Source organism: Rhinolophus sinicus, chromosome 6, assembly GCF_057876585.1.
Source record: "Rhinolophus sinicus isolate RSI-liver-muscle chromosome 6, RSI-T2T, whole genome shotgun sequence".
Lineage (NCBI taxonomy): Eukaryota > Metazoa > Chordata > Mammalia > Chiroptera > Rhinolophidae > Rhinolophus > Rhinolophus sinicus.
The window spans coordinates 7,122,759-7,149,839 of record NC_142506.1 but is presented as its reverse complement, the minus strand read 5'-3'; positions in this window follow the sequence as shown (position 1 = coordinate 7,149,839).

Genomic DNA, 27,081 nt, shown 5'->3' with positions numbered 1-27,081 from the left:
CCAGTTTAAGATTTAGAATTTTAAGAGAAAGTGATCCAAATTGTAGAGGGAGAGGTAAAACTATCTCTATTCACAGATGATGTGATCTAACAACAGAAGTGTCCTTCAACCGATGATTGGATAAAGATGTGGTCCATATATACAAGGGGATACCACTCAGCCATAAAGGAGGTGAAATACTGCCATTTGCAACAACACGGATAGACCTTGAGAGGATCACACTAAGTAAAGTAAGTCAGATGGAAAAGGACAAGAACCATATGGTTTCACTCATATGTGGGACACAAAACAGGAAACAAGAAACGAACAAACGATCACACTCATCGGCACAGAACAATATGGTGGTTACCAGAGGGGAAGGGGAGTGAGGGGAGGATGAAGAGGGTAAAGGGGGGTCAAATACATGGTGATGAGGAAGACTAGACTTTGGGTGATAAGCACACAGTGGAATATACAGATGATACATTATAAAATTGTATACCTGAAACTTATATAATGTTATTAATCAATGTTACCCCAATAAATTTAATTTTAAAGAAAAGAAAATCCCAAAGAATCCACAAGAAAGTTATTACAACTAATAAATAAATTTGGCAAAGTTGCAGGATACAAGATCAACACATAAAAATCAGCTGTTTCTACACACCACCAATGAACAACCCAAAAAGGAAATTAAGAAAGCAATTCTATGTGCAACAGTATTTTTAAAAATTAAACATAAGGAATAAGTATAACCAAAGAGATTAAACACTTATAAATGGAAAACTATAAGATATTGTTGAAAGAAATTAAGGAAGATCTAAATAAATAGGAAAACACATTGTGTTCATGGAAAGGAAGACTTAACATGCAAACCATAGATTCAACATAATTCCTATCAAAATTTCAGCAGCATTTTTTTTTTTTTTTTTTTGGCAGATATGGAAAAGCCAATTCTCAAATTCATGTGGAATTGCAAGGGGTTCTGATTAGCCAAAACAATCTTGAAAAAGAAGAATAAATTGGAGGACGCACACTTTCCACCTTTGAAACTTACTACAAAGCTACAGTAATTAAAATAGTATGGTCCTGGCAAAAAGACAGATCAATGGAATGAAAAACAGAACCCAGAAATAAACTTTCTCACATCTATGATCAAGTGATTTTCAACAAGGGTGTCAAGACCACAATGTTGCTTGACCACTGCTATCCACATGCAAAAGAATGAAGCTGGACCCTTACCCAAAACCATATATAAAAATTAACTCAAAATGGATCAAAAACCTAAACCTGAGTTAAAACTATGAAATCTTAGAAGAAAACATTGGAGAAAATCTTTATAACATTGGATTTGGAAATGATTTCATAGATATCGTACCAAAAGCACAGGCAACAAAAGACAAAAATAGACAAATTGAATGTCATCAAAGTTAAGAACCTTTATTCATCAAAGAACACTACCAAGATAGTAAAAAAACAATCTACAGAATGGGAGAAAATATGTGTGAATCATATACCTGATAAGAGATCACTATCTGTTAGGTTGGTGGAAAAGCAATTGTGGTTTTTGCAATTATTTTTAACCTTTTAGACCGCAATTATTTTTGCACCAGCCTAATAGGCTATTTAAAGAACTCCTACAACTCAACAACAAAACCCACAAACAATATAATTCAAAAATGGGCAAAGGACTTAAATAGATATTGTTCCAGGGAAGATATATAAATGGCCGGTATGAGCATGGAAAGATACTTAATATCATCAGTCATTAGGGAAATAAAAATCAAAGCGAAGAGATATCACTTCACTGCATACTCATTAGGATGTCTAATATAGAAAACAAAATCAAACAAAAGCCCAGAAAGTAAGTGTTGGCAAGGATGTGAGAAATTAGACTCCTGGTGTGTTGCTGGCAGGAATGTAAAATGGTGCAGTCACTATGAAAAAGAGTTTGGTGATTCCTTAAAAAGTTAAACAAAGGTCGATTAAATTTTCCTCTCTCACAACAGGATGCTGCGATATATACACACATATCTGAGAATTAAGAGCAGTGACTCAAACAGTTATCTGTACACCAATGTTCATAGCACCATTATCCACAAAAGCTAAAAAAGTGGAAAAGCCCAAGTGACCAGCAACGCATGCATAGATAAACAAATTGTGGTATACACGTACCACGGAATAGTATTCATCCAGAAAAAGAATGAAATTTCGATATAGGCTACAACATGGACGAACCTTGAAAACATTACACTAAATGAAATAAGCCAGACCCAAAAGGCCAGACACTATATGACTCCACTTGTATGAGGTCCCTAGAATAGGCAAATTCATAGAGACACAAAATAGAATCGAGGTTCCCAGGGGCTGGGAGAGAGAGGAATGGGGAGTTATTGCGTAAGGAATACAGAGTTTCAGTGTGAGATGATGAAAATTTGGGGTATAGGTAGTGATGGTTCCACAATACTGCGAATGTACTTAATACCACTTAGTTGTACATCCACAAATGGTTACAATGATATTATGTTACACATATTTTATCACGATAAAATGGGGGAAACGTGTCTTAGGAGAAAGAATGCTATTATTAGCCTAGTCTTGGATCCTATGCCCACTCCTTGGCTGGGGGCAGAGGTCACCGGGTGGCAGTGAAGGTTCGTGGAGCAAAGTGCACGTTAATTGTCCCCTCCACCCAGAAGATTGGTTCCAGAAGAAAACTCAGGTCAGAGTAGAAGCAGAGGAAGCAAACGATGCTCCCTGCAGAGGTATGTGATGGGAGATTAATCCTCTACAGTCACAAACTATTAATCTCGCAAAGTCTCATCTGCATAACAAAAGAAAGATTGAGTTGGCTCTGGCAAATGTAATTTGTATCTGCTGCTCTAAAGATTTCATTCATTCTTGGCAATTTAATGCACAGCTCAGTTAAGTCACACAGAGCCAAAAACTTCTTACGGAAGGGATCAAACACTGCTGCTCCAAAAAGTAGTGATTTATGAATAACTATACTTTAGTTTATTTGAAACAGTTTATATCTGGTACACTTCAGGCCCCAACTCACTCATCTGTGTTACCCACCTGGTCCATGCTGATATTTAAATGGAAACCCTGGGCTTATAGGGAGTTGGCAAGTATGTGTGTTTAGAAAGATTGTGTTGGCTTAATCAACTTTGATTCCCAGAGGAGAAGAGTGACATGACCACACTAGCTCCAGATACCTGATGAGGTTGACGATACCTGGAGGAAAGCCTGCATCTCCAAAGCGTCAGAGGAAGGAGGGAGGCAGACGAAGGATGAGCCAGGGCCATGCAATGTCATGCCAACCGGACAACACTTTTCCAAATCTTCTCTTAGCTCTTTCCCTCACTTATTGCTCTTCATAGCTCTTATTACTACCTGATGCATTGTATATTCACTCGCTTGCTGTCACTCTCCTCACCTAGAACGTGCCTCGAAGAAGGGAAGGAGCTTGGTTTTGTTCACTGCTCTACTCAAAGCACCCAGTACAGCATGGGCACGTTTTATTAGCACACAGTAGGCAGACATTAATATTTGGTGAAAGAATAAATGCAAATTCACATTCTTAAAGGTCTTAAACTTCCTCCACACCTCCCTCTCCTACAACGTCAAGACATCAAAAATACATCCGAGTCAGAGGGTTTCACATACCACTGTCTACTGGCTTCTACCATAGGAAATAAGCAGATACTGCAATAAACATATGTGTCTTCATTTGCTTGTCACCCCACTGGATTCTCAACTCTTCCAAAACAGGGACTGCACACACCATGCAGTGAACTCTCATGGAATGAATGCTTTTCATTTATGGAAAGTGTGATTTGGGAAGTGAGCTTTTAACCAACAGTGAACACTAACATGTACGTAGAATGTAGTACTTTTCTTCCCTTAGTATCAGTCAAATTCAAGAAAGGACATTGGTTCTGATTTGTTGGCCTAGTTATTTAAGCTTCTTGCTCCTAGCAGAGAATATCTAGATTAAAAGATCAAGGTTGAGATAAAGATGGATTGTAGAATGCTAAAAATATCTGTTATTATATTTTGAGCAGTGCCAGTATAGTAGGATCTAAATTAATCCTGGATTATTAGTATTTTATGATCATCGTATGAGAGATAAAACAAAGGCCATATTAAAATTTTTGATCTTTATAAACTAGCTCCCAAGGTTCAAGTAAGTTCAAGAATATATAGGAATTAAAAAAATCCAAGCACATTTAAAAAATATAATTTGAGAAACTTAATTTTTCCTTTTGTCACAGGAATATGTGAATTAAGAATTTAGAAAATATAGAGAATATATGTATTCACATATATACATATCACTATATACTTATGTGTGCATATATATCAATATCTTATATATTATTAATTTTATATGTTATTGCTTTCCATTTCATTAACTATTTTTAAAAATTGCAATAGCTATTTATTATTTCAACATTTGATCAGTCATTTATTCAATCTCTTATTATGGGAGGGGGTTACATACTGACAGATTGCAAAACACGACCACAGATGTTCACCCTTCTCTGTATTACTGCAATGCAGGTTTGAAACTCCTGTCAAAAGATGAAGTCTGTTTCATTATTGGTCTCTACGACTTGGTTTGACCAACAGAATGAGACAGTGTTGGCTCTGAGTCTATACACCCAGAGAACTTGCTAATTTCCATTTTCTTCCTTGAAACCAACACAAGTCTGGGCTAACCTTCTGGTGATGGCTACCCGGGAGTACATGAGAAACATGGGGACCTGATTGCCCCAACTGAGAGCCCACTAACATCCAGAAGCAGAGCTGCCCAGCTACTGCCAGTGAACCACAGATGAATGAGCAAGACCACCCAAGTGGAGAAGAAACAGCTGAACCATGAAGAATGTTTCCTAGTCATTTTTTTATACGACTTACATTTTATTTCATTCTAATTTTTCTAATAGGAGTAGGACTATTTTTTCTTATTGTGAAAAATACATGTAATGTAAAATGTTACCATTTTAATTGTAAAATTCAGTGGCATTAAGCATATTCACAATGGCATGCAGCACTCACAATTATCTCCAGATATTTTCATCATTTCAAACAGAAACTCTGTACCCATTAAGCAGTAAGTCCCAATTCTCTCCTGCCCAGCCATGGTAATCACTTTTCTACTTTCTGTTTCTATAAATTTGTCTATTCTAGCTATCACATATGAGTGTAACCATACAATAATTCAACCTTTTGTGTCTGTCTTATTTCACTTAGCATAATGTTTTCAAAATTCATCCATGTATTGGAACTTCATAATTTTTTTTGGCTGAATGATACTTCATGGTATGTGTATATATATATATATATATATATATATATATATATATATATATATATATATATATATATATAATCACATTTTGTTTGTCCGTTCATTTGTTGATGGACACACATGGGTTGTTTCCACCTTTTGGCTATTGTGAATAATGCTGCTATGAACACTGGTGTACAAATGTCTGGTTGAGTGCTGGTGTTGAATTATTGGGGTATATACCAAAGTGGAATTTCTGAATGAAATGGTAATTCTATATTTAACATTTTGAGGAACTACCAAAAGGTTTTCCACGGTGGCTATACCATTTGACATTTTCACCAGCCAATTCACAAAAATTTAAATTTCTCTCCCCCTTGCCAACATATATTTTCCTTCTTTCTTTATTGGTAATAGCCATCCTGTAAACGTGTCATGGTATCTCATTGCAGTTTGATTTGCATTTTCCTGATGACTAATAATGTTGAACATCTTTTCATGTACTTATTAGTCATTTGTATATTTTCTTTGGAAAAATTTCAAGTCCTTTGCCCAGTTTTTAATTTGGTTGTTTATTGTTTTGTTATTGAGTTATACAAGTTCTTTATATATTCTGGATATTAATCTCATTAGATGTAAGATTTATAAATATTTTCTCCCATTCTGTAGCTTGTCTTTTCACTAGCATGGTAGTGTCTCTTAATGCTCAAAAGTGGTTTTTGTTTTTCTTTTAATTTAATTTTGATGACATTCTATTTATTTATTGCCTGTGGTTTTTGGTGTCATATTTAAGAGATCATTTGCTAAATCTAAGATCATGATGATTTTCCCCTATTTTTCTTCTGAGAGTATTATAGTTTTAGCTTTAAATTTAGATATATGACTTTTGCAAACTATTTTGGTGACATGTGTATTCCTCGTTGTGTGTGGTCACTGACATTTCTGTTCCATTATCTCTGTAATCAGCCAGTGGCCTGAAAAATATTTCCTTAAATGTCTGGTTCTAAAAAAGGAAATGAAATAAGAAGGTGTCCAGTCTCTTCAAATCTTCTGATAAGCAGCCCTACTCGGAGGTGCTGCTTCTGCTGAGAGAGCCAGAACCCAGGCTAGCCTCTGCACAGGTCCCTGAGGGTGCTGCCAGACCAACCGAAACACACAACCTTAAGTTTTGTGTTTCGGAGGACAAGTTCCCACTGCCTGCCAATCCAAAATATGAGATGCTATCCCTGTAGCTGAGGACTGAGAGATGGCAATTGGTTCTAGCTTGCCACTCATTCAGAGAAGATCTGCAGCCTCTCCCTTCACTGAGCACTGTCCTGGTTGTGGTAAGTGTCGAGTCAGGTTCCAGAGTTCCAACAGAGTTGATTCTAATCACTCTTTTCAGCTCAAAGAGTTGATTTGGCGGGAAGACCAATTCCTCCATTACAAAATAGACATTCTTACTTTGCCATTATGTGATTCCCTTCTCATTTTCTAAATTAAACATTTATTTTGAGAAAATGGTTGATTCACAGTCAGTTGAAATAGAGAAATCTCATGTAGCCTTAGCTTCTTTTTCCTGTTTGAAAACCTTCCCTTTATGCCTACCTGTCATGCTAAGATTTTTTTTTTTCCATCAAGCTCATCTATCTCTGGAATGTTCACAAACTCACAACTACCTGTTGAAGTTCTGCCCTTGCCTCAAATCCTAGCTCAAAATACAACTGTATTAAGACACTTTTCACCTTCGGTATCCATGGTTTTTAAAAACCTATCTACTGTCTGTCAGCTTTGCAAAAATAATCACAGTTATATGTAAACCTCTCCCACTAAGCCATGGACCCAGAGAGAGCCACCATTTACTACTAGTTCCAATGTAGAATTCTTCACAAAGCAGGACCTCAACATATATTGTAATAGATTTAATTTATTAAATCATGACCACTGCACCTGAATACCAGATATGTTGACATCTCCTTTTAAACTGGAGTGCATTCATCTCCATGAAAGAGACAATGTGCTTCTAACATTTGTAAACACTGTACATAGCACTTAGCCATGCAATAAACAATTATTAATCAACTTGGGTGTCTTAGAATAATTCATAATCTAAATTAGTATTCTGCTCAAAAGCAAACAACTGAGAGATTGAGGGAAAGGAAGGAGAAGAAAGAAAGCCACAAAAAATGACACTCCTGTCTCTAGCTAGCAAGCAAATATCTAGTATTTGCAGATATTTTTTGCAGCAAAGAAAGAGAATGCGATGGCATAGTTTTGAGAAAAGGCTAACAGCAACCACAAAAAGAAACGTAGGTATGCTGGGATTGCACATGAACAGAAAAATAATGGAGAGAAATCACTGAAGTAACCCACTGGTCCTCTTGTACTGCTCCTTATCTGATTAGCTGAGGTCAAGGGAACAAAGAGCAACAAAGGAAATTAGGTCTTCCAGAGTTCTCATTAAATGCTCCAGGAGTCTGACTACTGCTGAGCTGAGCACTTCAAGGGCTCTGGAAAAGGGAAGTGTGGTTACTTATTTCACCACCTCCATTGTGCTGGAGGAAATAAGAAATAGCTATGAGGCTAATAATAGAAGTGGCATCCAAAGCAGTAGAGCCCAGTGGCACTTCCAAAAGGTGGTACTATAAATAATTAAGCATCTCTACAAGCAAGCCAGTAGGGCTAGAGGAAAAAGAGCTGCCAAGTGCGGGTGCCATTCCAACTCAGTTCTGCCCATATGCCTTAAAGGGAAAGGGAGCAGGGGTGCCAATTATAAAATTTTGGAGCTGGAAAGAACATGTGCTTGTTCATTGATTTATGCATTTATTCAAATGTTATTTGAGCGCTTGTCATCATAGACCAGTCCTTCTGCTCCTGGCGAGGAGCTTTAATATCATCTACTCCAACTTCTGCATTCTTTGGATGAAGACCCATTCACATTGTGAATCCAGAAATGAAATGATATGCACAAGCTGATATGTGGCTTGTCCAAACCGACGCCACAACCTAGTTTCCTGACTCCCTAGTGAATATGCTTTTTAATTACATGTCACTTTAGCTTTTAAAATGTGTGGCTTGTAGATGACCTGATGAATGATTTTATATGATTGACCTTATCAAACACTAAATAAATAGATAATTAAATATAGGAAAGGAACACATTTCAATATTAAAATTGTTAAAGAGGACTCTCCAAGATGCTCCTTCTGAGAACCCGTCCATAGCTCCACTGTCACCTGGAAACATTTACTTTCTTTGGCCTTAAGTTCCACTGTCTTTGGACTCACCTCTTAAGCTGATGACTGGACCTTCTTTGTTACCTTTGCTTTATCTTCTCCATCTCCTGACCTCTGCACTTTGGATGCTGCAGGACTCAGCCCTTTGACCTCTCTGCCATTTCTACACACCTTGATTTAACCCATCCAATGCCACAGCTTTAAATCACATCAATATTTTCATGATTCCCAAATGTATATGCTATATTAGTCTCCTTTATATATACAATATAAATTTGATTATTTTAACAGATGTTGAAAACATCTGTTTGGGAAAATTAAACAGCATTTGGGAAAATTAAACAGCAACTCCTAGTGAAACAAATAAGTATATAATTATTTAAGAATAAAATAATATTTTCATACCTTGATTTAAAAAATCTTATTTTAATATTCTTATCAAAAATAAGAAAAAAAGCAAGGATAACTGAATTACCATTTTTGGTAAATATTTCCCTGGGAATTTTTGCCAACACACAAAGTAGAGAACATGATATAAACTTTTATTTATAGGCAATGAGATGAGAAAACTCAAACGTCATCTGGAAACTATTAGAACCAAATTATTAGAACTATGAGAACCAAAAGTATTCTATGAATTAGTTTTATAAAGAATAAATACCCAGTTTTCCTACACTACACTACAGCTGTAACCAGATGGAAAATTTTATGAATAAAACCCCATTCTCATAATATGAACATTGATTTAAGGAAATACATAGTAACATAGTTAACAAAAATGTTCAGGACTTATGTGTAGAAATTTTAAAACAAGAAACAAAGCTTGGATAAATGCCATAAAAAAAACTATATTGTTGAAATGAAAGACAGAATATTGGTATAATATCAGCTTTTTCTAAGTTAATATACCCATTGATGCATTTTCTGTAATGAGTCTGTAATTTCTGTATAATAAACTTGTATAGCTTTATAAAGAGAAAAACATATTGAAATATTAGAATTTTTAAAGATACCTGAAAGGTTAGTCAATACTTAATCATATGTCCATGACTTGGTGGAATGGACAGCTTACAGCAATATGATACAGGAAAAAATTATGTTATAGAATTATCAGGGGTAAAGAAGAGCTGAACTTGAATACCTGTACTTCAAATAAACGAATCTTCCCTACATAACACATTTTGTTTGGAAACAGATCATTTGTGACCACTGATGAATGAAACACTTTAAATGTCCTATGTGTATTTGTCAACCTTGTTACAGTAACAAACAGTCTGTCACCTCAGTGGCTCATAACAAGGAGCCTCCATTTCTCCCTCAGATTATACATCAGTAGCTACAGAAGGGCTGCTAACGTTCTCTTCTATTACCTTCTCGTTTGGGAGCTAAGGCTGAACAAACAGTCCCTCTTTGGAGAATACCCTCATCCCGGAGGAGGAAACAGCAAGAGTCTAACGGGAAACTACACTACCTCTGATTGGACTGAAAAAGGTTCCCTCCAGTCATATTCACGGTTCAAAGCAGGTCACAAACTCAAGTCCAACACGAGGGGATCAGGGATAAATTCTACTTCCATGGTGAGGGCAGACACTGCAAGTCACAGCAGTGAGAGCAGATGTGCAATCCTTCTCCAAGGCAGTGGGGTGAGGTAGGATAACTGAGGCAATAATGGACCCTCAGTAAATACTTACTGTCTGGTGCTAGAATTCCAAAGAGGTCAATTTCCAGACTGGTAAACAAGCTTCTCCCTTGCTTACACCTCCTCCCTAACCCTGACACTCGTATTTTGGGTTAAAGAATAATTTACCCTGAAAAGAGTCTATTTATTAAGCTATGTTTTTTTTTTTTCTTTTTTAACAAACTGAATCCTACAGACATTTATTTATAAATCAATGACTTCTTAACTTAAAAATAGAACTACCATAGAGCTCAGCAATTCTACTTCTAGGTATCTATCTGAAGAAATAAAAACACTAATTCAAAAGATATCTGCACCCTTATGTTCATTGCAGCATTATTTACAGTGGCCAAGATATGGAAACAACGTAAGTGTCCATTGATAGATGATTGGATAAAGAAGATGTAATATATACATATACATATATATATATATATATATATATATATATATATATATCATATATAGTACATATATATATTCAAAATGGAATATTGTTCAGCCATAAAAAAGAACGAAATCTTGCCTTTTGCAACATGGATGGACCTAGAAGGTATTATGCTAAGTGAAATAAGTCAGACAGAGAAAGACAAATATTGTATGATTTTACTTATATGTGGAATCTGCAGAAACAGAACAAACAGTACAAAACAGAAACAGACTCACAGACATAGAGAACAACTGATGATTGACAGAGGGGGAAGGGTCAGGGGAAGAGTGAAGAAGGTATAGGGAAATACGAGGTCCAAATTTCCAGGTATAAAATAAGTAAGTCACGGGGATGTAACGTACAGTATAGATAATATAGTTGATAATATTGTAATAATTTTGTATGGTGTCAGATGGTTACTAGACTTGTGGTGATCACTTAGGTATATAAATGTTGAATAACTATTGTATACCTGAGACTAATATATCATATGTTAATTATATTTTAATTTAAAAATTCAACATATACGTATCGAGGGCAAAACACGTCTTGCGCTTATATCAAATAACTTTTTTTTCATCTTCTTATTTAAAGGCATTTAAACTTGACTGGAATATAAAATCAGTTACACATATATATATATGATTTCCTAAGTAATCATGGTAGATTCATTAGTGCCAGAGTAATGAATTTTTCTCCTGAAAACTAACTAACTAGAAGAAAAGCAGTATAGAATGGATAAAAGGAAAGGATGCAGCAATATTAAAAAAGAGGAACTTCATAAGGTATTTTCCATGTGAACATACATTACTGGCCCTGATTTATTTTAAGTCCCTGCAGTTAAAGGAAATTGAGATAAACACGGATGAAATGGTGAGCTATCCATCGAATCTTTAAGAAAATGGAATTGGCAAAGGTATGCAATACATCTTTAAAAGATGAATCTTGGATGACTTCAGGGTTCATGGCTTGGGTAACTGCCCAAGTAATTCTTCTAGAAACTGGTTATATGACCTTGGGTATATTTTTTTCCTTCTTTGAGTCTCCGTTTTTACATTTGTAAGATCAGAAAGCTGAATGATCACTAAGGTCTCTTCCAACTCCCTTTTTTTTTTTTACTTCTAAATGTTTTCCTTATATATTTTAAAAATTTCTTTCAGCCTCCAGTGGCTTCTGTCATTCAGCTTGGCTGTCTCGCTGGCACTGAGTCCAGACACCTACAGCACTGTGGTCAATGTGACACTGGTGTCTGCTCACCCCTTCCAGCCTGGTTGGTGGCACTGTGACACATCATTCATCTTGGCCATGGCAAATAATCAGGCCCATTCGAAAGCAATTAAATCCAAGTTAAATGATAAGGCTTTGTATTACTTTTGTCAGGGTTGGGGCAGTGGGTGGACATATCATGTTCAGTTGCCACCAAGAATGAATAATTGGAAAGGAGATGTAACTGGTAATATGATATTGAGTTTACCACAGTGGGAATAAAAGTGGCAGTGAATCAACATAATCACACTGGAGTGCAGCTGTCACAGGGGTCACTCAGTTACACCTTTGGGGGAAATCTCAGGCTGCAGGCAGTGAAGGGACATCATCGCACCTGCTATGAATCGTCTGGACGTGTAAATGCCCATCATAGTAGGTGCCCAGCTCCCTGCTGGACAAGTGGCGGCCTTCTTTGCCTGCGTGATATACCTCTTAACCCACAAAAGCAGACCCTGAAGATTTCCAGGTGGAGGTAAGTGTGTCTTCAAGATTCCCCCAGGGACTCCGTCCCAGGCCTCTTCCTACTGTTCACGTAGCCCAAGGTTTACCTGGAACGTGGTGTCTAAGAATAGAGCTGTGAGGTCAGGCTGCCTGGCCTCACAGCCTTCTCGACGACCTAGCAGGTGTGTGAGTGTGATCGACAGGTGACTTCCCCATTCCCTGTCTCAGTTTCCTGAATCATAAAATGGGGACAATGATATAAGTTACTTATCCCTTATCTGACCATCATCAGATCAGAAATGTTTCAGATTTCACAACTTTTTTGGAAGTTTGACAGCTAACATGATACATACGGAATAAATTGTGTAACATAACAAGGAAGGAGACACAGCTGTAATAAAACACACTGTAATCAAAAGCATTAATATTTCCACAGTAAAAACATATGACTATTCACAACAGGCAAGATAAGGAAAGATAAATGATAAATGGCTTCACATCACTTCAGGCCAAGTCTTTATGCCAAAAGAATTAGTGGCAGACTTATACTTAAAAAAAAGAATTCTTTTTCTGAGCTTGTACAATACTGGCATTGCAGAGAAAGCATCACAGACCTGCAATTCCTACTTCACAAAGGGATATAAAGTTTAAATGAGGTTAAGTGTAAAGCTCTTAACACAAACTGGGTCTCACATTAGTGCTTTATTGAAATAGCTCTTATTACTGTTGCTGTTTTATTATTATTGCAGCAATGGAGCTTAGAGAACTTGATTAACCTGTTCCAGGTCACAGAGCTTGTAGCTGGCCCACTAGAATTCACACCCATATCTCCTGGCCTCTACAGCTGAGCCCCTCGCTTTCCCTGAGCCAATTGCCCACAAGTGAATGAAATTCAAATTAAAACCCATGTGGTGAGGATTTAGGTTTGCCTGTTTTAGAAAAGAGCAGAAGTCTGGGATCTGTAGCTTGAGAGAATACTTCTAAACCAGATATTTTTACTGAATAATTTCATTAAAAACACTGATGTGGTGACAGAGCCAGGAGTGCAGTTTCCAGGCTCTCAGCCTCACGTGGAAAGGTGCTGGCTCAGATAGTAAATGGCCATCAACTGTGATTGGATGGCCATCAGCTGTGGCTAGTTGGCCATAAGCTGTTACCAGTGAGCCACTGGCCACTAATATAACTGCTGTGGCTATGCTAACAGAAAATGGGGGCTAGCAAGAAGATGGTGGCTGAGCTAGCAAGCGTGGATTGCAGTTAGCACGGCAGGTTGCAGACAGTGTGGCTCCTGCTTCCTGTGTCTCCAACCCAGCTGCCAGCAAGACTATAGCGGTATGACACCCCTACCTATGGCTCCATGGGTGTTCCTTTTTGGCCTCACCATATCCTGTGTTCTTGTGCGGGGAGCAGGAACAGAGACCCCCCAGGCCGCCCCACACGATAACTGACATGCACAAAAATCAATCACATTTCTAGGCACTAACACAAACATGTAGAAACTAAAATTACAAACACAATACCATTTATGAGCACTCCAAAGAAAATAAAATACTTAGTATAAACATAACAAAACACGTACAGGGTCTACGTGCTGAAAATTACAAAATACCGATGAAAGAGATCAAAGAAGATTTAAATAAAGACATATTGTGTTCATGGATTGGGAAACTATACATAGTAAAGCTGTCAAGTCTCCCCAAATTTAACTGTAGGCTGAATGCAATTGTAGACAAAGACAGATACACTCTAAAAATTATGTGGAAAAGCACAGGCCTTAGAACAGCTTAAAAATCTTGACAAAGAAGAACCAAGTGGGAAGAATCACTCTATCCAATATCAAGCCCTACTATATAGCGACAATAATGAAGTCTGTAGTTTTGGCAGAGGGCTAGACACACAGTTCAATGAAGGAAACGTAGACTTTTCAACAAAGAATACTAGAGCAACTGGGCACCCATAGACAAAAACGGAAAAAAAAAATTAACCTAGACTTAAACCTCCCACCTTATATGAAAATGAACTCAAAATGTACCACAAAATTAAATGTAAAAAACGAAATTATAAAACTTTTAGAAAAAAAACAAACATAAAAGGAAACTGGTATCCATGACTAAGCAAAGAGTTTTTGGACTTGACATCAAAAGCATGACCCATAAAAATAAAGATGGACAAAATATTCTTCATCAAAATTAAAAAGTTTTGCTCAGCAAAAGCCCATATGATGATTAGGGAAGCATAAGGTACAATCTGGGGAAAAAAATATTTGCAAATCACATAACCAACAAAGACTGAGGACTAGAATATATAAAGAATTCTCACTCAATAATAAAGAAAATCATTCCAGTTAAAAAATAGGCAAATTATATTTAAGTGAAGTGGAGGTATAGATAGCAAATAAGCACATGAAAAGATATTCAACATCATTAGCCATTAAAAATGCAAATTAAAACATGAGATGTCACTACACACCTGTTAGAATGCAAAAAGTAAAAAATAGTGACAACACCAAACGATGCTGAGGATATGGAGAAACTGGATCACTCCCACATTGCTGGTGGGAATGTCAAAAGGCACACACAGTCACTCTGGAAAACATTTTTTCAGATTTTTTATAAAACTAAACATGCAACTCCCACATAACCCAACAGTTGAGCTCATAGGCATTTATTCCAGAGAAACACAAACTTATGATCACATAAGAACTTGTACATAGATATCTGCAGAAGTTTTATTCTTAATAGCCCCAAATTGGAAACAACCCAGAGGTCCTTCGGTGGGTGAACGGTTAAACAGACGGCGGTACATCTGTATCATGGGCTACTACTCAGCAATAAAAGAGAGTAGGCGATGAATGTGACAACTTGGGTGAATTCTAGGGGATTGTATTGAATGAAAAAAAAATCCCCAAAGGTCACAAACTATATGGTTCCATTTATAACACTTCAATAAAAAAAACAAAAAAGAAAAAAGAAAAAGAAATGGAGAGCAAATTGGTGTGTACCAGAGGTGAAGGGGAGGGCGAGGCAGAGAGGGAGGTGACAGTGGCCTTAAAAGGGCAGCACAAAGATCCCAGTGGTGATGGAACTGTTCTCAATACTGACTGCCAAATAACAATACCCTGGTAGTGATGTTGTACTATAGTTTTGCAAGATACATGACTTCTTACAATTGCATGTAAATCTATACTAAGAATCTCAAAATGAAAAGTTTAATTTAACAATACTGGCTACTGCCTATGATACCTTCTCTTACATACTTGGCTTTAAAGTCGTATACTCTTTAAATGGTGTATCAATTTATTTTTCTTTTTTAATTGAACTTCTGTTATAATTATAAATGCGAACAAGAAAATAGAGCAGGTTTAAAACAAAGACTTTCAGCCTCATATTTCAGCAGTCGCCCCATTCACTTCTGTGTATTGTTCCGTAATAATATACATTTACCTACGTCATATATATACACAGAACCCTGTACAATAGTTCCCCCATTATCCACGGGGATAAGTTCCAAGACCCCCCGTGTGCCTGAAACCACAGATAATAACACATCTTATATATGTTTTTCCCCCATACATACCTATGATAAAGTTTAATTTATAAATTAGGCCCAGTAAGAGATGAACAACAATAACATAAAATAGAACAATGATAACGATATACATTATATATCTAAAACGGTATGTACTCACCCTTCTTCTTGTGATGTATTGGTGGCTGTCACCCACGCTTTCTGATTGTGTTGCCAGAACACGGGCAGGTCATTTTTGAGAGCACGTGACTTCTTCGCTGTGCCCTCTAGTCCTGGCTTTGTCATATGCCCTTCAGCATGGTCCCAGAGTACGACAGTCCATCTGTCCTTCCACGTTTTATGAAAAAGTGCTTCCTTTGTGTAAGGCTTGCGGCGAGATAATGAGACTGAGAGAGCCAAGGGGTTGAGCAAAGTGAGTGCTTTATTCTGCGCCCGCGAGCAAGGTTCACCGGTCAGAAGACGGGGGCCAGTGAAGTCGTGCCCAGGGTAGAGGGAGGGAGGCATATATGTGATTTTTGGGGTGGGGTTGGCTGAGTGAGGTGGCAGATGAGCAGGCACCCCCAGCGCAGATCAGGGGCGAGCGGTTGCATCCGGAGCTGTTTATCGCACCAGGGTCTGCTGCCTTTTTGGGAAACGCCAGGGGCCCCAGTTTCCATCATACAAGGAGGGGTCTGACTTGGCAGAGGGGCATTTTTGGCTCCTGGCCGCTTTGACCATGCCCGCAGCTGACCTAACACTTTGCATTTTTATGAATGTAGGTTGTATTGGGCCTCCTCTGCCAGAAGAGCCTGGTTTCATCTCAATTGAAGGCTTGCTTTGGATGGTATCCTTTCTCTTTAACCCACTTCTTAAACTCTGCCGGAAAAGTATCAGCAGCTTCTTCACTGGCAGATGCAGACTCTCCAGGAACTTTTATATTTTTCAGTCCAAACCTAGTCCCGAGCCTGTAACCATCCCTTCCTTGCAGTAAATGGCTTGGGTCACTCATCTCCAGGGCTCCGTCGCTGACATCTTTGCACAGGCTCAGGCCTCCTGGCACAACACGTTGCCATCAATCAAAACACATTTCCTTTTCCTGTCTTCCATTCAGGCCTTTCCCTCTTAACTAAGCGCTTGTCACAGCACGTTACACTGTGGCTGCAACTTTTGCAGCTTGGGGTGTAACAGCAAAACTAGCACACATTTAATTTTCTTTGCGTTTCACTCTAGAAGAGTCGTTCTTACCATAGACGTTAGCCACCTCCTGTGATGTTTCCTAAGTCGAGAACTTCCACCGTTCCACTTAAAAGAAGCACTTGACGACTTCTCTTTGGCCCATCTGAATTGCCACCATCGCTAGCTTGCATTTTGGGGCCATTATTAAGTAAAATAAGGGTAACGTAAACACAAGCCCTGTGATACCAAGACAGCCCATCCATCTGCTAGCCAAGATGGCTGACAGCGTCTACAGCGTTTGAATACGTCAATCAAAGGGGTAATTCATGTCCTGAGCCACGCGAGATTTCACCACGAGACTCCGAACCGTGTGAAATTCAAAACTGATAAATTGTTTCTGGGATTTTCCACCTAATATTTTCAGACGGAGGTGGGCCCTCTGGTAACTGAAACCGCAGAAAGTGAAACCTCGGCTGAGAGGAGACCACTGTATATGTGCATCTCATGTTTTAATAGCTGCCTGGTATTAAGGTCACAAAATCAGAGACTGCAAAGCTGAGCTGGGAACTTCTGCTGTTAAAAGTGGGGTTCGTGAACCAGCAATGTCAGCATCACCTGGGAGCTTCTTACAAACATAAACTCTCAAGCCCCATCCCAGACCTACTACCCAGGAGCCTTCATTTTAAGGAGAGCACATTACTTTTTCGGAAACACTTCTACAAATCATGATCCCTGTTGTATCTTTGTTTCTTACCACGTAAAGAGAAGGGCACTTGGCTTTCTCTACAATCATTGTCCACTTAAAAAACCATGATTCTATGATGGGGCCCAGCTGTGCCCAGTGTCCACCCCCTTTCTCCATTCGTGCTCCTGGACAGGCCTTTCCACTGTGCCCCTCACGACACCCCCAGTTTCTGGGTGAAAATAAAACATGATATCTAACAGGCATCTTGACGTACATTGGAGTGACAGGCAGTTTTGATAACATATGCAATCACTGTACCTCATTTCCACTTATACGACTTCCTATAAAGTCACCGATTGACTCTTGAGACACTGATAAAAGAAAACACAAGTGTCTAAAATATGTACTGTTCTCTATGGGAGCTTAATCCATGGGAGAGGAAGGACTTTACTAATTTATACATTGAGGTCTCCTATAGCATGAATTGTCTCCCTGCAACCTTCCAACAATTGCCCAAGGAGGCTTTGTTTGACAGGATCAGAGAAGTTAAGGAACTTACAGTCACACAGGAAGTATTGAAAATGGAATTCGAGCCCAAAGACTTTAACCACTGAGGATTTTACCCCTGCCCTGCCTCTTACTAATTGTGGAAGATCAGTAGTTACACCTCTGTTTTATTATCCATGGGATGGAAATAAAAATCCCTATCTCTTAAGGACTTTGTGAGTTTTCAATGAGCTAAAGGGACTGTATTTTAATATCATCTATAAATGTTAGGAAGTGAGCCTATTTCATCTAGAACCAACTGTATGAGAGCAGTGTCTAATCAGATCTTCAATAGACTGAAACCAAGCTAACCAATTTCCTTAATTAGCAGGATAGTGTGCTTCTAATTTGCAGAGAATGAGGAAAATCACAAGAAAATGAGCTGACATCTAGCACTTACAAAAAAAAAAGAAGAAGAAAAAAAAAAGCTAAGAAAAATACCCTGGAACAATATTAATTCAATTGCATCCAACACATCTTTTTTTTCTTCTTGATTTTGATGATGAGAATTATCATTTAAAATCCACACATCAAAATGGTAAAATAAAATAAAATAAGATGTGTGTTGGTGTGGGGGAGTTCGAGGGCTAGGACTTGAACTCAGGCAGCCTGGCTCTGAGGGCCAGATCCACCTATTTTTGCATTCATCACGGTTTTATTGACTTTGGCCTGGTGATAAACTTTGGGTGAGAACAAACATTGACCTGTCATCTACTCTTCCAGGCACATTCCCTACTTCGTAATATTCCCATATTTCCTAATCTTTCTCCCAATTAACTGTTAATTTATAACCACAGACAAAGACAAGTGTTTTACTCCCATCCCCATTTGGGGAATTATTTTGATGTTCAGAGATTTGTTATGTTTTCCAAGCTCACACAGCTTATAAGGGACAAAGACAGAATTTGATCTCAGGTCTTTCTGACTTTAATCCATTCCCTTAGAACATGAAACCAAATATTCCAGTTACATAAGAAACAGAAAGAACATATTTACCCCAACTCTAATGTGCCAATTGTGACTTTTGAATGATACACTTCGTGCCAGTTTCAGGTCTCTGAGAAATACACACCAAAATGGAATTAAGATATGCAAGAGATGTATTAAGGGAAATGCCTGTGAAAGAATCAGGGGGAAGGGAGCAGGAATAAGCAGGGATACCCTTCAGAATAGGATGTCGGTGTGACACCTGTGAAAGGAGAGGGGGAAGTCAAGATGACTGGGGGCAAGCAGCCTCTCACTGCAGGGCAGTTCTGAGCGTCTGGGACAAACCAATGGAAAGATCTCTAGTAAAGACTGACCATTAGTGGAATCTTGTGGTGGACAGAAACAGCCCAGCTCTAGTGACCCCATTATGCTGTCATCGCCTAGGAACAACTCACACACCTCATGGCCTTGGTGTGCTGACTACAGCAAGTTCAAAAGTGCCACATCAGAAGGCTGTCCCCCAATTACGCTTGTCACCATAGGTTCTCTTGAAGGGAGATCTGAGTGGCTGCATAGACATCTTTTGCACAGGTGCACACAAGAAGATGATGCTTGGGAATGGGTTATTCATGGCCACATTTGCCAATGGCCTGTGGATGTGAGTTTCCTTCATATTAGATTCCAGGGTTAAGCCAGCTAAGAGGACACAGACGTGAAAAGGGGAGTCAAGGGAAAGTTGCCACCTGATTTCTGTGGACTTGGCCTTCACAGAGACCAAGATACGTGAAAACATATCATGGAGAGGGAGGGTAAGAAAAGACACAAAGCCATACAAACTGTTTACACCAAAGCAGATTGAGTTTTAGGAAAGGTGGCAGCTGGGCCAGTGGCTGAGCCACTGTTCTAATACACAGAGCTGAAGTGCAAAGTGGGAGCTTCTAAACCATAACCCCAGAACTCTGTCATCTTTGCATGAACTCCTGTTGAGTTCACTGAGGTTCTCTTAGTGGACGCTGGCTTCTGGCTGCACGAAAGAGAAGCAGGGAAGGCAGTTTGGTCTTGTAGCACCCTTCTGGAGCCTGCACGGCAGAAGAGCCAGAGGAGAAGAAAGGGAGAGAGAGAAAACCAGGAACACGTAGCCACTTACATAACTCTTCCTTTTAACTCATCCATTTAGAAAAAATATATATATATTTTTGGCTCACTTTATGTTCTAGTTAGTATGTGAAGCTCTGGAGATATAAGAAATAAATACCCCCTCTTCTCCAGGAGGATACAATATAGTCTAGGAGAGAACTGGGTCTTATAAAACCGTGGTGGGTTCCATGACTTCTTTTAGCAAAGGAGTCTGTGTTCTTGGGGCGTTCTTCTTTGAGGAAAGGCTGGGTGGTGGAGAAAGGGAAGCAGCAGGTGTGTCAGGCTTACCTTTATTTTCCTGCATTGTGTGTGAAAAGTGAGAGAGAATCTATCTCCAAACATCTCAATACAGAATATATCCTTCTGCTCCCAGAAAGGAAGAAATGATTATCAGAAATACCCACACAAGGAAAATTTAATTCTAGGATCCCTGACAGAATTTCAAAATTCTCATTTTCTCTCTGTGTCTGTCTCTATCTGTCTCTCATCATTTTCTCTCTGTCTCTATGTTTCTCTCAAGTTTTCATTTGTTCATTTGTTGTTGTTTTTTTCTGACTAATTATAAAATGAGTACTGTATCTGAAAACAGAAGACATTGAATTAGGTCCCAGGTCCTGCCCTCCCATCAAATTGTTTTACTGTTAAGAGTCAGACACCTTGTAAACGGTTTCAACTACATTAGGAGATATTTTTGAATGATTAGGTTTGGTAAAGTCCTGTGGCCCCAGACCCAGTAAAACCCTCGCTCCCATCACACCCCTTTCCAGTGTCCTGCATAATGAGGGCTAGACTCAATAAGGATGGTGAGCGACAGCATTTCAACAGAGGGAGAATTACAGAACAGAATCAAAAAGGTAAAGAACACAGCATATTCGAGAAAGTGTAAGGTGAGAGTCAGGGGAGTGAGAAATAAGCTTTCAGAGATAGCAAGAATGATGAAACGGAGGCAGATCATTCCACAAGCTGCAAAAGTTTGTCTCTGTCCCATAAGGTATGGAAGCCACGGAAGGCCTCTTCTAACCCGAGAGCGAATGATCAGACCTTGCTTGGGAAACACCTCTCTGGTGGTAAGGAGGAAAGATTTGTAAGAGACAAGTTTGGAGGTGAGAAAATGAGTTAGGAAGGTACTGCAGGCAATGGAAGCCTGAAGGGGACCACTGGTGATGAGAATGGAAAGTGAATGGAAAGGAAAGTAGTGGTGGGGGGGGGGGGGTTTGAAGTTGAAGGGTTTTTTGTTGGATTCAATTTGAGGAGTTAAGGTGATTATTTGAGGACAAAGCCTACATTTCTTCAAGTCTCTGGGAAAGCATCTTATACGAAGACAAAATTTAGACTTCTATGTCTTAAACTGCTAGGACAAATTACAGTAACAGTTATCTGACACTTTCTATGGCTCCAATACTATGTTCACATGTGCTACCGGTATTCATGTGTTCCTATAAGAAACTGCAACTGTGATAACACATTAAAAAAGGCAGAAAGTAGAACGAACATTTGTAGCAAAGACATTTAATAATTTCAGAAATCTTCGATGCCAAGGTATGACAGTCATATTTAGTTAACCATCTCTTACTGCACTCCCATTACTGGTGGAATCTCTTGGAAACAAGGAGACTCCCAAGAATTAAGCAATATACCCTTCCGTTTACCACGCCCCATTCTGAGCTGAGCTGTTAAGCCATACTAAGAGGATTCTTAACATTTTATGCGTGTGCCAAGTGACTAGTGGTATTTCCATGTAGTGAAGATAATAAAACGATAGGGGTCAGTAAGGGTCCAGAATCAGCAGACACTCAGAGGAGCTTGGTGGAAGGCTGGTGGGGACAGTGGATTGATTCAGGGGGTCTGGTTTCTAAGCCCACCACGGTGTACATTTCTCGAGCATATGCTATATGCCTAAAACAATGCTGAGTGCTTTACAATGATCTCACTGGTGGAGTCAGGGCCGACTGTTCCAAAATATGCCAAAGTGGGATATTAACTGTTTTGAATTAAAATTACTTGAGAAACTGGTACAAAAAGGCCACCCTGACCCTTCTTGTTCCCTTGAAAGCAGGCAATGAATCTCCTACGTGAGAGGTACCTTCCCTGCACCAGGACAGAGAGAGACATCCTTATCGCCAGAGAATGAAAATTCAGGGTCGAAAAAGGCTGTGTAAATAAAATTCTGCCTAGATTAAATTTAAATCTTTTCTCCTGTTAATCTGTCTCTTTCCATTTGCATTAGACCAGCCATAAGAACTCAGGAGATGTAGGGGAGAATTTCCCCTTTGCCTATATCACAATAAATTTTCAAGGTAAACAATCAATGTTCCGTCTTTTGCAACTAAAGAAACTAAGGCTAAGAGATTCAGTGACTTTCCTGGTGCCACCCTGGGAGATCCCAGAGGTCAGAGCTCACTTCTATGCCTGCCCCCAACCTCTATGCACGTTCCAATATTTCATATTGGCTTTATCCATAGTTCAATATAGAATCAATTTAGTAAATATTGATTGAGCATTCTCAATGTGTCAGGTACTGTGTAAGTTTCTGGGACTCCATAGATAAGGAAAGCTTGCTCCTGCCTTTGAGGAGTGAGGAGGATAGAAAAAGCAATAGACCCAAACGGAATTTCACTACAAAGAGTAAGTAGCGTGATGAGACGGGTACTTGGGAAATGTGAACTTAAGCTGCTGTTCCAGAATGATTTCCTGGAGATGAGATGAAACTTGATAAAGAGCCTAAGGCAAGGTCATGGAGAGACCATGTGCATGTTCAAGGAAATAGGGATTCTGGAATGTTTTGTAAACTTGGGCTTGTCCAATGGGCAGGCAGCCCTTGATGGGTTGTGAAGTGGTCCACAGAAAACCACTGTGGCATAAAAGTTATTTTGAGCACAAAGCATTTGAGTTCCTGCCATCCCTTATCAGCCCCCAAAGCGGATTCTCCCCAAAAACCTCAGTTGTCGTAAATCCCCTCCTCCAGAGCAACCAGGAAGATTGACCCTTATCACTGGAGATGAGACGTCTCCACAACAAAACTTAGACAGTTGTCACAAAGCTATCTCTCATCCAATCTCCTGAGGGCCATTTTATTTTTCCAAAAAGTCGTTTGCTTTCCTTATAGTACCCTTTCTCCTCCTCCCCTACTTTTATTAAGAAGTCATTTGTTTTCCTGTAAGGGTCCTTCTCTGGCGTCCCTTCCCCTATTTAGATATTACATAAGCCCCAATTTCTAACAACACCTCTGATTCACATTTTTCTGTGACCTCCTATGTGTATGTGATTAAATCTTTCTCTTGCAATTCAGTCTTTTGTCAGTTTAACTTGCTGGTGTCCCCAAACTGAAACTAAGAGGGTAAAGGAAAAGTTGACCCTCCCTGACAGTGTCAAGCCAGATTTTCAGGCAAGAGAGAGCACTCTGGTTGCATTTGGAATAACAGCTTTAAGGAATTTAAGGAGAGAGCGGAGTGCAAGAGATGGGAACAGTGATAGGAAAACTGGCTCACACTCTGACAGACAGCATTGACCTCCTTCCTGCATATACTTACTCTCTTTTGGATAAGCCTACCCCCATTTCATGCTAAAGAACTGTGAGGTAGAAGTTAGAAAATGTGGAAGAAGGAGGAGGGATGGAAGGGGGGCCATAGTGCCTACAGAAAAAGCCCATAACTAGCTTTGATGAACTGCCTCCAGCCATGTATCTGTTTTTACAACAGCAGATGACAAAAGGTGGTCTGGAGCAAGATAAGGATCTAAGTCAACAGGCCTCCACCCATCTTAGAAAGTCACGCCTTGTTCTTTTGTTGCTTTGGGTTTATACACCACATATCAGTGAAATCACATGGTTCTCTGCTTATTCTGTCTGACTTACTTGGCTCAGCATTACACTCTCAAGATCCATCCATGTTGTCACAAATGTTCCTATATCATCTTTTCTTACCACAGAATAGTATTTCATTGTGTATATATACCACAACTTCCAAAAACAACAAAAGAACAAGACAAACAAATGAGAAACAGAAACTCATAGACACAGACAACAGTTTAGTGGTTGGTTACCAGAAGGTAAGGGGGGTGGGGGGTGGGAGATGAGGGTAAGGGGGATCAAATATATGGTGATGGAAGGAGAACTGACTCTGGGTGGTGAACACACAATGGGATTTATAGATGATGTAATACAGAATTGTACACCTGAAATCTATGTAATTTTACTAACAATTGTCATCTCAATAAATTTAATAAATAAAAAAATAGGGAATTTAAAAAAAAAAAAAGAGAAAGTCACGCCTTCCCGTAGAAGATCATGCACGACTTTTCCAGCCAAATCAATATGTAACTCCCTCACCCCACCTAGCAAACTATAAGTCCTCTCTCTCTCTCTCTCCCCCCTACACACCCCCAGTCCCTCGGCTAGGCCCATTCTCTTCCCCGAGAACATATCTCTATAAAACCCTGCTTGCATACTAATCAGCTTGCTGACCCTGGATTCTTCACTGCTTGGCAAGAAGAACTGAGACTCCTGTAACAGGACCACCTAACCTCCCACTCCCGGTCCTGTGGTTCAGCTGGAGTTGATGTCACCTCTTGCTTTAATGGTGGGCATGTGACTCCCGTCTGGCCAATCAGAACATTACACCCTCTTGACCACAGTAAGTTTCAGGGATGGGTACAGGATCCATTCAAAGTTCATGAGATGCAAGGAAACTTCTACCAAGTCTGCTGAGCGAGGTGGGTGCTTTTTCTGTTGGGCTTGAATCTAGGAGGATATAAGCCTGGTGTATTAGGCAGACTTCTTGTCACTATGGGGAGTCTGAAAACAAGGGCGACACAAGAGAGCAGAGCCAAGAGAGATAGGTGCTAATGTTCAGTGCCTGGATCAAGTCATGCCTGAGAACCATTCAGGACATTTATTCAGCTAATACATTTCACATTTTGCTTAAGCTCACGTTGAAGCTGGAATTTCTGCCATTTGGAAAAAAGAAAAAATATTCACAACTACAGAAACCATTTGCAATATTCTAGGCTAGAAAAAAAAAGTCAGGTTTTGAACTGGACAATACCATGTCACTTCTCCCTATGCCTCAATTTCCTTATCTGTAAAATGGATCTGAGTCCATCACTTTCCAGGTGTCTCCCTGTGTGCAGTGCTGAGTTTAATGCTGATGCATTTTTTGTAGGCACATAGACTGAAAATGCCTCCTCCCCACCCAGTTGCACAGTTCCCCATAGCTTCCTTGTTTCATCCTTGAGCAGAGAACTTTAAATTTAGCCGCGATCCAGTAGAGATTCATAGATAAAAGGAAAATGGCTCCCCAATTGTCCTCTTTTCTGCAGAAGTTCACGAGAACCCTGAGGTGGCTGGCTATACATCCTCTTCCCTTCACAGTAAGGAAGATTGTTCCATAAAAAATTCATTAGTGCTTTGGGTCTCAAGTGCTCAGTTCTCCTGCCTCAAAGGGTTCATAACTTTCACTGAAAAGACAGTGAATTTAATCTGCACAGAGCATGCATCTGAATACTCAATCTTGCCAAGACTGGAGGTAAGATATGCATTCGCTTCTTTGTGACATTCTGCAGAGCATAACCTGTCTCTTCCCTTTGTTTGCAGCAGTAAGAACATGAAAAGGTTATTAACAGATGGTGCAAAATGTGGATTCATTTGAATTATATGGCAACATCCGCAGAGTGGAATTTAAAGTCTTGTGTTTATGTCTTCATGCACAACAATAATTTGGTGGGTTATAGCTCTGGTGCATTTGGAAGCAAGGAAAAATTCTCTCCTTTAAGAAACCGTCTTCGTGATGGAAACCCTCCTTATATTTGCTTAATGAAGTCATGCCTCATATTTTTTCAGATAACATATTCCATTTGATTCAATTTCTCAAGCATTATTGAGCTCTGTGTTTGATGCTGGGAATCTAAGCATTAAAAAAGATGTGATTGCTGTCCTCATGAATCTCAAAACTTAATAGTGGAGAGAGGCAAGTACACACAGATTGAGAGTCCAGCATAGCAAGGCCAATGAAATGGCCCTGAGAAAAGTTGCAGGGGTTGCACAGAAGAAGGAATGGTGAGCAGGAGGAACAGGAAGGAGCGATATCTGGGATGGATTGTGAAAAAGGAGGTGGAACAAGTATTCCACCTCCTTTTAGCAACAAGGCTGCTATTGTTCTCCAGGGAGAGAGAACAGCATGTGCAAAGACACAGAGGCATGATCTAAACTGGTGATTGGCTGATGATCCCTTGCTCACTATGGCTCCTGTAGCCATAGTGTTGCAAGAGGGGCCAGATGGGAGAGGATGCACGAAGACTCAAGGTGGGCAGGAAGATAAATAAGAGGGGACCCTGATGCAACAGTGCAGATAAGGACTGGAACTACAGCAGTTATGATAGGGATAGAAACTAGGAGAACTGGGGACATTTTAGGAGGTGGGACAGGAAGGACAGGTGACTAATCAATCTGTGGTGAGTGGACTCAAGAATGCCTGTAGGTCCGTCTTCAGGACTGAATGTTTTCTTGCACATTCACACATGCACCTGCCTTTTTTAAAGCAGACATTTTCATCAGCTTTTGGCTCCGCAGGAAACTTAGCACAGTTTGTTTCCCTGTAGAAACTGAGTTTTCTAATCATACTAAGTATAGGTGAGATTTTCATCTCTATCTGCCTGACCCCTGTATCTGTATCTCATTTTATTTGGAAGTTGGGTGAGAAAGAAGTATTATTCCTAAGCCCCTTCAAACACCAAAACTTGAGTTCAATTTTCCTTTTTTACCCACACTCGGCTTTCTTCTCATTAAGTTATTGGAAGAATGAA